Source organism: Heterocephalus glaber, unplaced genomic scaffold, assembly GCF_053883595.1.
Source record: "Heterocephalus glaber isolate CG9 unplaced genomic scaffold, H.glaber_assembly_v1.0 deba00000281, whole genome shotgun sequence".
Lineage (NCBI taxonomy): Eukaryota > Metazoa > Chordata > Mammalia > Rodentia > Bathyergidae > Heterocephalus > Heterocephalus glaber.
The window spans coordinates 26,670,211-26,682,183 of record NW_028258139.1 but is presented as its reverse complement, the minus strand read 5'-3'; the positions used below and the strand labels follow the sequence as shown (position 1 = coordinate 26,682,183).

The following is an 11,973-nucleotide window of genomic DNA, read 5'->3' as shown; positions in this document are numbered from 1 at the left end:
GGCCCATGGCCTTGGCAATCAGGAGCAGTAGGAGTAAGAAAAATGACCACTGACGCACACACGTTAAGTGTCAAGGCCACTGATGCATGATGTCTAAGACTTGGAAGCTTCATAGGGAAGATGACATTAAAGAGATTTTTAAGAAAAGAATATGAGCTTAGCAAGCAGCTAAAATTAAGTTCTCCCATGCAGCTGGGGCAACTTTTCCAAAGGCACCTGGTGTGCTGAGGGAGGTCACATGGCTGCAATGGTCTCAGTGTGCTGGACATGAGTCTCAGAGCCTGAAAGAGCCTCACGTGCCAGTTTAGGGAATCTGGAGAGATAAACAGGACACACACAGGGAAAACCGAATAGTCTCGCTGGTGTGAGAAACTGAAAGTGTAAATAAGGATCAAAAGGCATAATAGATAAAGTGAAATAGGAAGAAAAGGGGCAAAGGGGAAGAAGTGGGAGGGGTAGGGGAAAGGAAAGAAGGGAATGGATTTAATATGAGAAAATGAAGAAAAGGAAACAAAGTCTTTGTAAATAGGGAGGGATGGAGGGGTTGAAGGGAGGGCAGGGGAAGGGGAAAAATAAGAACCAAGAGAGATTATGTAAAGGTGCAAATTTCCAATGATGAGTGTCATATTTTATACCTAAAATGCACCAATAAAATTAATTAAAAAAAGAAATTTGGAGAGAAAAAGAGAGAGAGAGAGAGAGAGGGAAATGGAGGAGAGAGAGCAAGAGAAAGAGAGAGAGGAGATTTTTGACAGGAGAATGACTGTTTAGTTGCTCATCTTGTAACGGAAACTAACAAAGCTAATATTGCTTGTAAAGAAGGCACTGCAGTAAGCATTGCTCATGCTTTATCCCATTTCACTGTTACAGTGGTCTTCCAAAGTAGATGGTGTCATTGTGCCCAGTCCCAGACGAGAAAGTGGAGGTCCAGGGAGGTTAAGCAGCTCAGTGTCGCTGAGTGCCTGTGTAGAAGAGTCATCGACAAAAACCAGGCAGCCCCAATCCAGAAGCCTGCCTTCTATCAAAAACGTATATACTGCTCAATTCTTCTTCTAGAGGTCAGCAACTATAGCCCACAGGCAAATTTCAGCCTGCTATCTGTTTTTGCCAACATGGTTTTGCTGGAGTGCAGGAACTCTGTTAGGAATTCTCGATGGGTGCTTTTGCGCTCTGAGTTAAACTGCTAAGGCAGAGCCATATGGCTCCTAAAGCCTGAACTACTTATGGTTGGGTGTTCTACAGAAAAGTTTGCCAATCTCTGTCATCGCATTGTGAGCACAGCTGGGAAACTGCCATGCAGGCTGAGAAGGAGACTATGAGCAGCTTGCAAATCCCTCCACTTGCTCACCTCCAAATATTCTGCTTCCATCCTCCCCAAAGTAGGTCTCCACTCTGACATCTGGCAGGACGTGTTATTTTTGCCTATTTTTGGACTCCACATAAGTGCAGTTATACAGTGCTGGGGTGCTTCCCTTACAACTACTATGCTGCGCTGAAGTACTTCACATACATTCTCCATAAATGGAGGCCTGGCCTCCCGCTTCTCTGATCACAGAGCAGATGACTTAGGAAGCAGCAACTGGCTGACCTCTTGCTTCTTCCTGAAGGAAGACTAGTGTGGTATCTCTTTTAGGCCCCAAGTTGAATTTGGGTGCTCTGTGCCTACCAGTTAGTCTCATGATGCTACTTAACAAATTAGTACAAACTTGGCATCTTTAAAGAAAAAAACCCACATTTTTTCCTCCTACAGTTCTAGATTTTGGAAACCTGAAATGAATCTGAGAGGAATGTGTTGGTATGAGTATCTGCCCTTTGGAGGCTCCTTGATTCTCATTCTACACTCTCTCCCCAGATGATTCCTGTCAATTTCATGACCTCAGTTACCACAATTGTACCACACATTTCCAAATCTCCACCTCTTGGGATTCTCTTCAGAACTTCAGTAATGTGTCTTCAGCTCCTCAGCTGCCTACGTGGTGCCTCTTAACTATTTCCCCATACCGTGAGCCCACTCTCTTCTATCATGGACTTACAGCCCCTCTACTGTTCACCCATCACACTAAGAAGCACCAACCTCTACCTCATGGATCAAAGCTAATATTCTAGAAGTCCTTCTTACTTCTTACTAGTCATCTAGCCTTTAAATGTAATCACTTATCCCATTGTGTAACAATAAGTTCTCAATAAATACATGTATTTAAATAAAACTTTTACCCCTCCATTTTCTGCTCTTCTAACTCCTCAGGTTTCCTCCATTCCAAACCCTCCATCCCCACTAGATTCCCCTTCTCTCAATCACCTTTGTCATTTAAGAGAGTCTTCCTTCCAAGAGAACAATCCGTACCGTAATCACAGTGTGAGGTCCATAGCAGATTTCTAATATGCTAGGTGAAGTCCAAAAGACAGTGAATGTTTAAATATTCTAAAAATGTATTACAATGAAAGACACATCACCATGAATTCCCTCAGCATACTCCCCTTTGTTCTGAACACATGCATCCCATCATTCCCCCCACTTTCTGAAGCCGTTCTGGAAGTCCTCTTACATGAGTATCTGTAGTTGCTTGGTCATAGCTGCCTCAATGTCCTGAACTCAAAACATTTGCCTTGCACAATCACATTGACTTTTCTTAGAGAAGAGCCAGAAGTTGCACTGTGCCAGATCCAGTGAATCAAGTATAAGAGGATAAACTGCGACAGTTTTATGAGTACAAGTGGTTCCAATGATTTCAAAATTCTTGTGAGTCTGTTGGAGATGAGGAAAAACCTGGCTGTTCTTCAAAATCAAAAACTCAAGAGAATGTTGAAAAAGAAGTGAAAGTCTTCAACCAAACAAGTGATTGACTATTAGGAAAATTTCTGGGAATCTGAACACCTCTTATATTTCCTTTAAAGCATTTTAACAACAGATTTGAACATAAGGCAAGTGAGAAATTTGTTCCACAGATTTTGACTGTGGAACAGAAGCAACAGCATTTGTTAGTTTCATTGGAGTTTGTGGTTATGATGCACCAGATTCCAGCTTTCTAAGAAATGTCTTCATGGGAGATGAAATTTGGGGCTGTGGTCATGATCCTGAGACCAAGTTTCAGAGATCTCAATGCAAATCATGCAGTTCTCTTGTTTTAAAAAAGGCACCAATCAAGATCCAACATCAAGGTGATGCTGCTTGTATTTCTGACCTTCATGGAATTGTGAGGCCTGACTTTGTACCCTGGAGCACTACATTAAACTCCGAATATTACAAGGGTTTATCAGAGAATTTAAGAAATGATGAGCCTAGAAAATGGCAGGAGAAATGGGCAAATGGTTTCCATCTTTCGTCTTGACAATGGTCCATGTTGCAGTTTGCTTTTCATGTGCTAATTTCTGTCAAATAAAAACATTACAAAATTGCTTGAACCAGGTTACTATTCAACAGAAAAGCAAATTTGTAAAAACGTTAAGGTGTGTCCTCATCCACCTTGTTCACAGATTCTGGAAACCTGGAGACTCTGACTCTTCCTCAAATCAAAATGATCATGAGGGAGTGTTTTGAATGGATTCAGGACACTGAGGCAACCTCAACAATGGAACTAAAGACATTCACAAAAGAGGATTTTCATAACTGCTGCAGGAAGTGGCAAAAATGATGCTCCAAGCAAGGGGGAATGTTTCGAAGATGATTAATGGCAATGTGTTCTTTACCATAATAATGTTTTTAAAAGTTAAACATTTACCATATTTTTCAGTTAGACCTTGGTATGTTGAGGAATAAGTGAATCCTCACATGAATAAATAAGAAAATATTTCTGAGGTATTCAAACACTCTCAGCTTGTTTGTAGTTTCAGTTTGAATTGTGTATGGCAAGAAATAATCAGCTGATTTTGGTCAGAAAGGATTTGGAAATCTGTACTAAACTTCTATTGCTGAAAGATAAGTAATTTAAAGAAGGAGCGGGTTATTTTGGCTCATGGTTTCACAGGTTTCAGTCCCTGGTTGTTTGGGCCTCCATCATGGTGGAGCATACAGTGGATGAGGTATGTTCATCTCATGGCAACTGAGAAGCAAAGAGAGAGGGGGAGGGAGCGAGGGGCCATTCAAGAGTGGACCTCCCGGGACCTCACTCCCTTCTACCAGGCTCTGCCTTTCAAAGGCTTCAGCACCTCCCAATAGCACTGCAGTTTGGTGACCAATCCTTTAACACACAAGCCTTTGGGAACACTCCAGATCTGAACTCTAACATTTCCCAAAGTGTGACAAGTTCTGTGAGGTACTATAGAAATCCAAAGAATTTGGCCCTGTATTGGAGGTTGGCAATACACATTAGTATATTAAAGATGAAATAATTTGACAGGAAAAGTAGCTCTTCAATGCTTGTCCTGGATTTTAGTTTTACCCTTGTCCTTACTAAAGCTAGATGTCATGGAGTCCTTCCCTCTGAGGAATATCCACTAGCATTGTGCAGGCCAAGTGTCCCACTGGAAAACCTTAGAAAATGTTAGCTTGAGAAAACATTACCTTTTTGTGCAATTCAACTTTCACAAGGCGAACAAAATTTATTGGGATGAATATTCTCCCAGCTATATGAGATGATCATGTGGAAAGAAGTCTTCACAAAGACATTTTATAATAACCTGCTAGAGCCGAAGCAGGTTTTAATGTTCCCTTTGTCAAAGTGAGGCTTTCCTTTAGTTAGAGGGGAGGGAGAAAACTAAGGTAATTATATACTGACGAGAACTTTTCTTTTTTTTCTCCCATTGAGCTCCAATGTCAGTCTTCTTGAACAAAGGTACTACTGAAATTGTGAATCATAAAGTTGATTTTTTCCGATTTCTGGGCACCAGGTGGGCTCAGTGGGGAAAGGTCTTTAGTATGGGGAAAGGCATTTCTAGCCAGAGGTCCTTTACTGTGTCCTTCAAGGACTTTGCATGCCATTTGCTCATTCCACAAACATATACACCACCTCCATTCTGCTCAGTGGTGGCCACAGCCAGAGTAACAGAGCCCACATCGGGCCTCCTGGGTGAGTCAAGATTTATGTAAATTCATACGCCGTTCCTGGTGTTGAGGTTGAGACATTTGAAGGCACTCATTTTGAGCATACATTCCATGTGATGTGCTTTGAATGTCCTGATAAATCTTCACAAATACCTAGCAGATGATTGTCACACCTGTATTGTATGTCTTGGTCACATGTGGCAGAGTTCTTAGGGGGAGTGTCAAAGGTTGAATCCAGGACTTACTGCTCTCATAACTGGATAGTGTGACATCCTTGGTAAAAAGTTTGAAGATTGAACTTCGACCAGAGTCAAGGTGAGGTGTCAGGAACCAACACCTGCCTTGTTCTTTGTGCCTGTTTCTCAGTAGCTGTCTATCTCCCCACTGCAGCATCCGAAGAGCTTTCCTCCCCTACCTCAGGCCTCATGCAAATACGCCCTCAGTAACACTGGCTTTGTAAGGAGTTACATTTCCTGCTGCACTGAGTAGATAGACCACACATTTAAGTTCTATCAGCCAGAGCTTAGCCCTGTGCTTTGCTGGTAAGTTTGTTAATAAACTGTTCACGGCAGTGGCAGCTTTCCCCCTCTTTACAGTGGGATGATAATGCAGCCCCTTGTATTCCATTTTCTTCCACCTACACCAACTCCTTTGAGACTTTTGTGACCCTGTAAGCAAGACACGTAGTATTACCCCCACCTAGAAGCAGTGGAGTTGAGACCCAGAGAGGCCCAGGTGTGCGGCAGAGGCTTCTAGTGCACCTCCATCTGGGACGGACAGAACTTAGGAGCCCCCTTCCCACCAGGTTCCGGAGGATATTTTGAGGCAGAAGCTATGTTCATTTGTATTTTCTTAGGATATAGCAAAGAATATGGAACATGATAGCACACAAAAATTTACCAAGTAGATCCTTGAATGGAATCTGAGACACCAATGGCTCTTGAATGTTTACCTCCAGCCCAGAACATACCCCAAAGCCTCAGACTTAAGTATCTAAGAGCCAGCCTGACATCTTCATAAGAATAACAGGGACAAATCAGAACTTGGGATTTCCCTTTGAAAAACTGCTTTTTCTGAACTTTTCCCATTTAGTTTAAGTAGCTTCACGGTATTTTACCCTGAAAACCTCTGTTGTCTGACTCTTTCTTCTGCCGTATGTATTCCACATTTAATTAGGCACTATGCCCTTTGGATGGTCCCTTCAAAACAGACCCAGAATTATGCCCTCTTTCCACATCCTCATTTTCATACCAGCCCAAGCTACTATCCTCTCACCAAGCCTCTCACACATCTTGCTCAAGGGACGCCTTCCTGTTTATCTCCGCACAAGGCACTCAGAATGATCTTTTAAAAGGCAAAAAAGACCTAAGCACTCTGCTGTGTGAAACGCTCCGTTGGCCTCCCTGTGACTGGAGAAGACAAAGCAGATTCCTTGCCTTGGTTTTCGAGCCTGCTCTCTGATAAGCCTCCACAGCCTCTTGCCTCTGCTTCCCACCTCTCCTTGCATGATCCGCAGATCCACATCCCAGCCGTGTTATTCGTCCTGTGATTCCTTAATCTGTCCATGTTCACTCAGGCCTGACAGCCTTTGCACGACAGTCCCCTCTGTCTGGAGCATCCTGTTCTGTCACCTTGTTCTCGTGGCTTGTGTGCACCTTGTCTTTTACTTCAGCCTAAATGTGACATTTTGTATCACATCATCATATTTTAAAGTTCGTCTTCGGATAACACTTAACCACAATCTGAAATTCTTACTGTTTCTTTTGTCTGTTCCTCCAGGGATCATCTACTTTTCCATATGCTGGATTACAAGCTCCAGGGAAGCAGGGAGCTTCCTGACCTTTTCATTTGGTGTCCCCTGTCTAGTGCCAAGATTGCCACTTATGTCCAAGAATAAATATGTGATGGGTCTTGGAGATGCCACCTTTCACGGTGCAGCACTTGGTGTTTTCAGCAGAGTCCATGGTCAAGGACCAAAAGTTATTATCCGGGTTCATTCTTGTGCAGCCTGAGATGAGATACATTGTTATTCTCTATTTTTCAGACAGAGGAACTGACAGTTAAGTAGCTCTCTGAAGATCCACAGAATTTACTGATCTAGAAAGTAAGAGCAAGAAAGACATCAAAGATAATTCCTATTTTTGGTGCAGGAAGTCAAGGAATTATTTTGTGAGATGGGACAATCTAGGGAAAGTAGGTTTGTGAGGGGCCATCAGAAGTTCTCCTTTGGCTATTATCCTTGTGATGACCAAAGACACTGTCTTTCTCCTAGTAAGAGCATCAGGATTTGAGCTCTTTTCTTTGAGCTCTAAATATTAGGCTGCTTTCCCCAGCAGTGCACTGAACTTTCACAGTCTGGTTCGTTCTCTCAGCTAGGGAGTTCCATCTAAGTCACTTTCTATCCGACGTAGAGAGGTGGTAGGCCATGCGATTCTGCAGTCTGCAGATAAGGAGGATAATGTTCCAGCTGGGAAGTGTAAGCGATACCCCTCAAAAGGAGGCCAAGGAAGCTGCTTGCTTTGTACTCTGACGGCTGATAAATGGAGCCTTTGAAGGTTTACAGGAAGAAGCAAATTTCATGGTCAAAGGGGGGAAAAGGGACTCTGCACAGAAAAGCAACCTTCCCCTCTGTCCAGACCGAGGTCTCTGATAAATACGTTAGCTCCTAACGTGGACAGTGTTTTATAGTTTCCAAAGCGTTTCACACAGCTTATTGTATATGAACCTTGCAACAACATGCAAGATGGGATGTTTTATTCCTGATAAATGAAAGCAAAACCAGGGCAACAAGAGAATTACATAGCTGTCCTGGGTCGCAGTGTTACAAGTGAGACGGGACAGATGTTTAAAGCCAACCTTCCGGCTAACGGTCCAGACCCCACATGCTGCAGAGAACAGTTTCTCTGCAGAAAGTCACTTTCCTCTGGTCCGTTTATCGCTGCACACTGTCCACTTCAATTTGTTTTCTTGCCAGCTAGGTTCAAGCCAAGTTTACACCTCCTGAGGCCTCTGCAGAAGAGTCAGGAAGGGTTATTGAGAAAGGCAGTCCATGGGAGTGGCCAGGGGAGACTGAGCTTGCCAGAGGCACCGCTCAGAGCTGTTTCTTGTGCTCAGAATTGGGGTTCTCAAACTTTACGCAGCACACAATGCAGTGAAGGGCTTCAGTGCTGGGCCCCAAGTGCACGACCAGCGGAGTGGGACTGAATAGGTTTCAGAGGTGGAGCTGAGAATGTACATTTCCACATGGCGCTGACACTGCTCGCCTGCTGACCACTGTGAGTAAAACTCCCCTGAAAACACTAGTGTCCTCCTTGGTAAGGATGAGCAAGAGAAGTGTTCTCACATGGGCTGACTGAGGGGTCTGTGGTACAGCCTACTGAGGAAGCAATGGACTATTCTGACCAAAATCTGCATAGTATGCTTTGGTCAATAATTCCACCTCTAGAAATTTGATCTTAAAAATTAATTAATGAAGTAAACAAAAATTTGAGGACTATACAGATTAATATTGTATGTGCCCCATAGATCCTTGTAGAATGAACTGTTGAATGAAAGGATATAATTTTTTTTTTAATAAATTCTTTTATTGGTACATTGTAGGTATACATTTCTCATTGGGAATTGTACCTTTACATAATGCATCTTGGTTTTTATTGTTTCCCCATTCCTAGCCCTCCCTTCACGCCCTCCACCCTTCCCTAGAAAGGATATAATTGCTGTGATATGTAAGATAGGGATAAATTGGAAGCAGCCAAAATGTCCAAATGTCAAATGGGGCTAATTACATTAACATGTTTGCTTTCGCTTGGAAACCAAGCAGCATTAAAGAGTTAAAAAGGATATTCACACTATAACAATGCACTACAATCATCATTGACTGATTCCAGGAGGCTCAACTACCAAACAAATTACTTTGGTTGGAAAGGGTAGTGATTCATGAGGCAAATGATACCAACAAGTTCTAGCTTCAAGTACCAAACAACTAGTACCGGAACAGAATGTTCATGCTAAGATGTGTCAAGTACCAAATTGCATGCATGTCAAAGCCAAAGTCAAGTACCAAAGTATGACTGTATGTAAAAAAATGTGTGTGACTTCATTCTGTTATATATTTTCCAAAAACATTAATAATGATTGGATCTTGGCTAATTCTTCTTTGTGATGACTACTGTTTTCCATGTTTTTTTCCCCCTAATAAGCAGATATTACTGTTCTTATTCAAAAAACAACTTTCCTAAAATCAAGCCTGAAAGGATCAACTGAGAGATCAAATCTTTGACCTGGAATCTTTCTCGGGATCCACTACCTTGCAGAAAGCAGTCATTTTTAGGTGTGGAGGGTGGAATGTTCCTGGCCTTCAAAGAGACTGTTGCAATTCCAGTTAATAGAAACCAGGCATGTTTGAACCTTAGCTTTCTGGCCGGGTTACTCTTTATCTTGGAGCCCACCTTTACTCCTGGCCTGAGCTGTGCCTCTCTGCAGGAGAGATGCGCAAGGCTGGTTTTTAGTGGAGGTGAGCACTGCCTGGCTGTAAACATTAACCGGACTGGGCATCGTTTTGTGGTTCACTTTGGCAAATTCTGTACATGTCCTTTGAAACTTGCAAATGAGTTGGTCATTATTAACCAGCTAAGATCATTTGATTAACATTGCAGGATAAGTTATGGAGTGATGTTTGGTGATTTGAAAAACAAACAAAAGCATTCATATCTACTTTTTTCTATGAAAAGCAGTGTTACCACATGTCATTATCATGATGAAGCCTTAGTTATTTGGGCTGTTAACGTAAATGACATTGTCTCTGGTAGATTGAATCACAAATGGATTAGTTAATAATTAAGTAATATCTGTATTTATTTTGCACGTATTTTCTTGGAGTAGGTATCAATTTCCTGATTCTAAAAATAAAATAAATTATGAGGTAGTTAAAAAAGTTGTTGCTAGGTATAAAAGGAAATTTAATTGGTGGACGATGGAGAGCCTAGACATGGCCTTGTAGAACTGGTCAGCAGTCTTTGTGGTTACTGATACATTGCTTCAAGGATTGTCTTAGTTTCTAGATTTTTGCATTGGTGGATTTTGAAGTCAGACATTTATATTAGTGTTGTGGTTTCAGCACTTTTCAGCTGTGACTTGGAGGAACATGGTTAACATTTTGGACTCTATACTTACCTCGTTTGCAAAAACTGAACCTAGAAGCTCACATTAAGAAGGCTCCTGGTCAGTAAATGTTTGTTTACTGTAGCGATGCTGATAGTAAACAAAACCAGGGCAAACTTTTCACTTATCACATGGATTCAATTCTGTTGCTCAGGAAAGCCAAGGAGGCGAAAATGGTAAGAGTAAGAAAATAACAACCTATTGGAAAATAGTTAAAAAGAAAAAAGTCAATTCTATTGTCACAATACAATCAGTAACATTTCTTTTTCTTTCTTTTTTTTTTTTTTGGTACTGGGGATCGAACTCAGGTCCTTGCACCTGCACAGCAGGCAGCGAAACCACTGAGCTAAATCCCCTGCCCAACATTTCTTTTTTAAGGAAGAATGTCACCAAGGTTTGGAAAATAAAGATCTTCAAGTTCCAGGTTGTGGGTTGATGGGAAATCTTTTAGTTTCTCTTTGACTCTGAATCATGGGATTCCAATGATCTAGGAAATTCGGTCTGAAACACTATTTAAGATATTGCCTCACACCATTATTTTTTATTAGGAACCACTGAAGATACTTTGTTCACACAACAGGTCGACAATGTTTATGATGTGCATTTGGCATGAAACAAATCACTAGGCATACAGTGGTGAGCAATAACAAACATAATAAATATGCAGTTATATCCCTATAGGCATTATAATGTGATTCAGAAGACAGACCTGAAAGAAGTGATCACATAGAGAAATCCAGAGCTTCATACTGTGATACGGATGAGGAAAAATAGAGAGTGTGAGAGAGGGTACACCTGGGAGCCTAATTTAATTGGAGAGCCAGAGAAAATCCTTTGAATGATACCCACTATGAAGATAAGTAGAAATTAATCAGCCTAAGAGATGGAAAGGGTAGGGGTCAGACTGGTGTAATAGAGAAGCACTGGAGTGAAAATTCCGCCATGAAAAATAACTTGGTACACTTGAGCTTTTGAGAGAAAGCAGTACAGTCCCAGCCTGGGCTTGGAGGAGCAGGATACAATATGTGGTTTAGCTGAGACCATGGCTGGGCAGGGATAGGGCATTGGTGGCTGTGATAAAAGATTTGGATGATCTCTTAAGTGCTAAAGGATATTGAGAGGCCAAGTGCAATGGTGTGGTTTATCACCTGTATGCTAGCATCTCGCCACTGTTCTGCGGACATTAGAATGAAGGAGTGAGAAATCAGCTGCAGGCGCAGGTAGTAGAACATCAGAAGGCATCGGAAACCACCCACACAAAACGATGTTGAATTCTTGATGTAGCATGGGGTTGGCAAAGAGTGGAGAAGTGAGTGGCTTGAGTGTTTAGGCTTTACTCGATAGGACGTGTGAGAACTTAAACATGGGTTAGTGAGTAGGAGGGGTCAGTCGGGAATGTCGCCCACATTTGTGCCTAAGAAATGTGACGGGCACAGTTATATCAAAGACGGGCAGGTCATAGAGGGATTTGGGGTGTTCTAGAATGTCACTTTGGAGCACACTGACTTTGAGATAGCTGGGAGACAGCCAAGTGAAGATGTTAAACAGGCGGTTGTGTATTCAAGTCTAGAATTTACTTATTTATCTATTCATTTATTTATTATTTGCATATATCTTGTTTTTTGAACAATTCTGTGAACCAAAGAAATTCTCTACTGCTTCAGAAGCTTTTGGTTATTTTACATTTCACAGACATTATGAGGCAATATGAGGCAATCTGTGTAAATTTTATTGTTATTAGAAAATGCTTGGCTCATATGGATCACATTCATTGTGGGGAGTTAGTACATGTTCGTGACACGTCTTAATTCTTTTTTACATCCTTTCCACTT

At 41.8% G+C, this 11,973-nt stretch overlaps 1 long non-coding RNA gene across 2 annotated transcripts in view; it reads left to right on the top strand.

The window, feature by feature from the left end:
- Positions 1-6,510: 6,510 nt before the first annotated feature.
- Positions 6,511-11,973, top strand: part of LOC106008413 (uncharacterized) — a 43,453-nt gene continuing 37,990 nt past the window's right edge. Inside the window, exon 1 of one of the 2 annotated variants that reach the window (XR_204879.4) lies at positions 6,511-8,256. This is a non-coding gene — a long non-coding RNA (uncharacterized LOC106008413). The remainder of the gene's footprint in view (positions 8,257-11,973) is intronic. The other variant, XR_002392086.2, reaches the window with a different exon arrangement.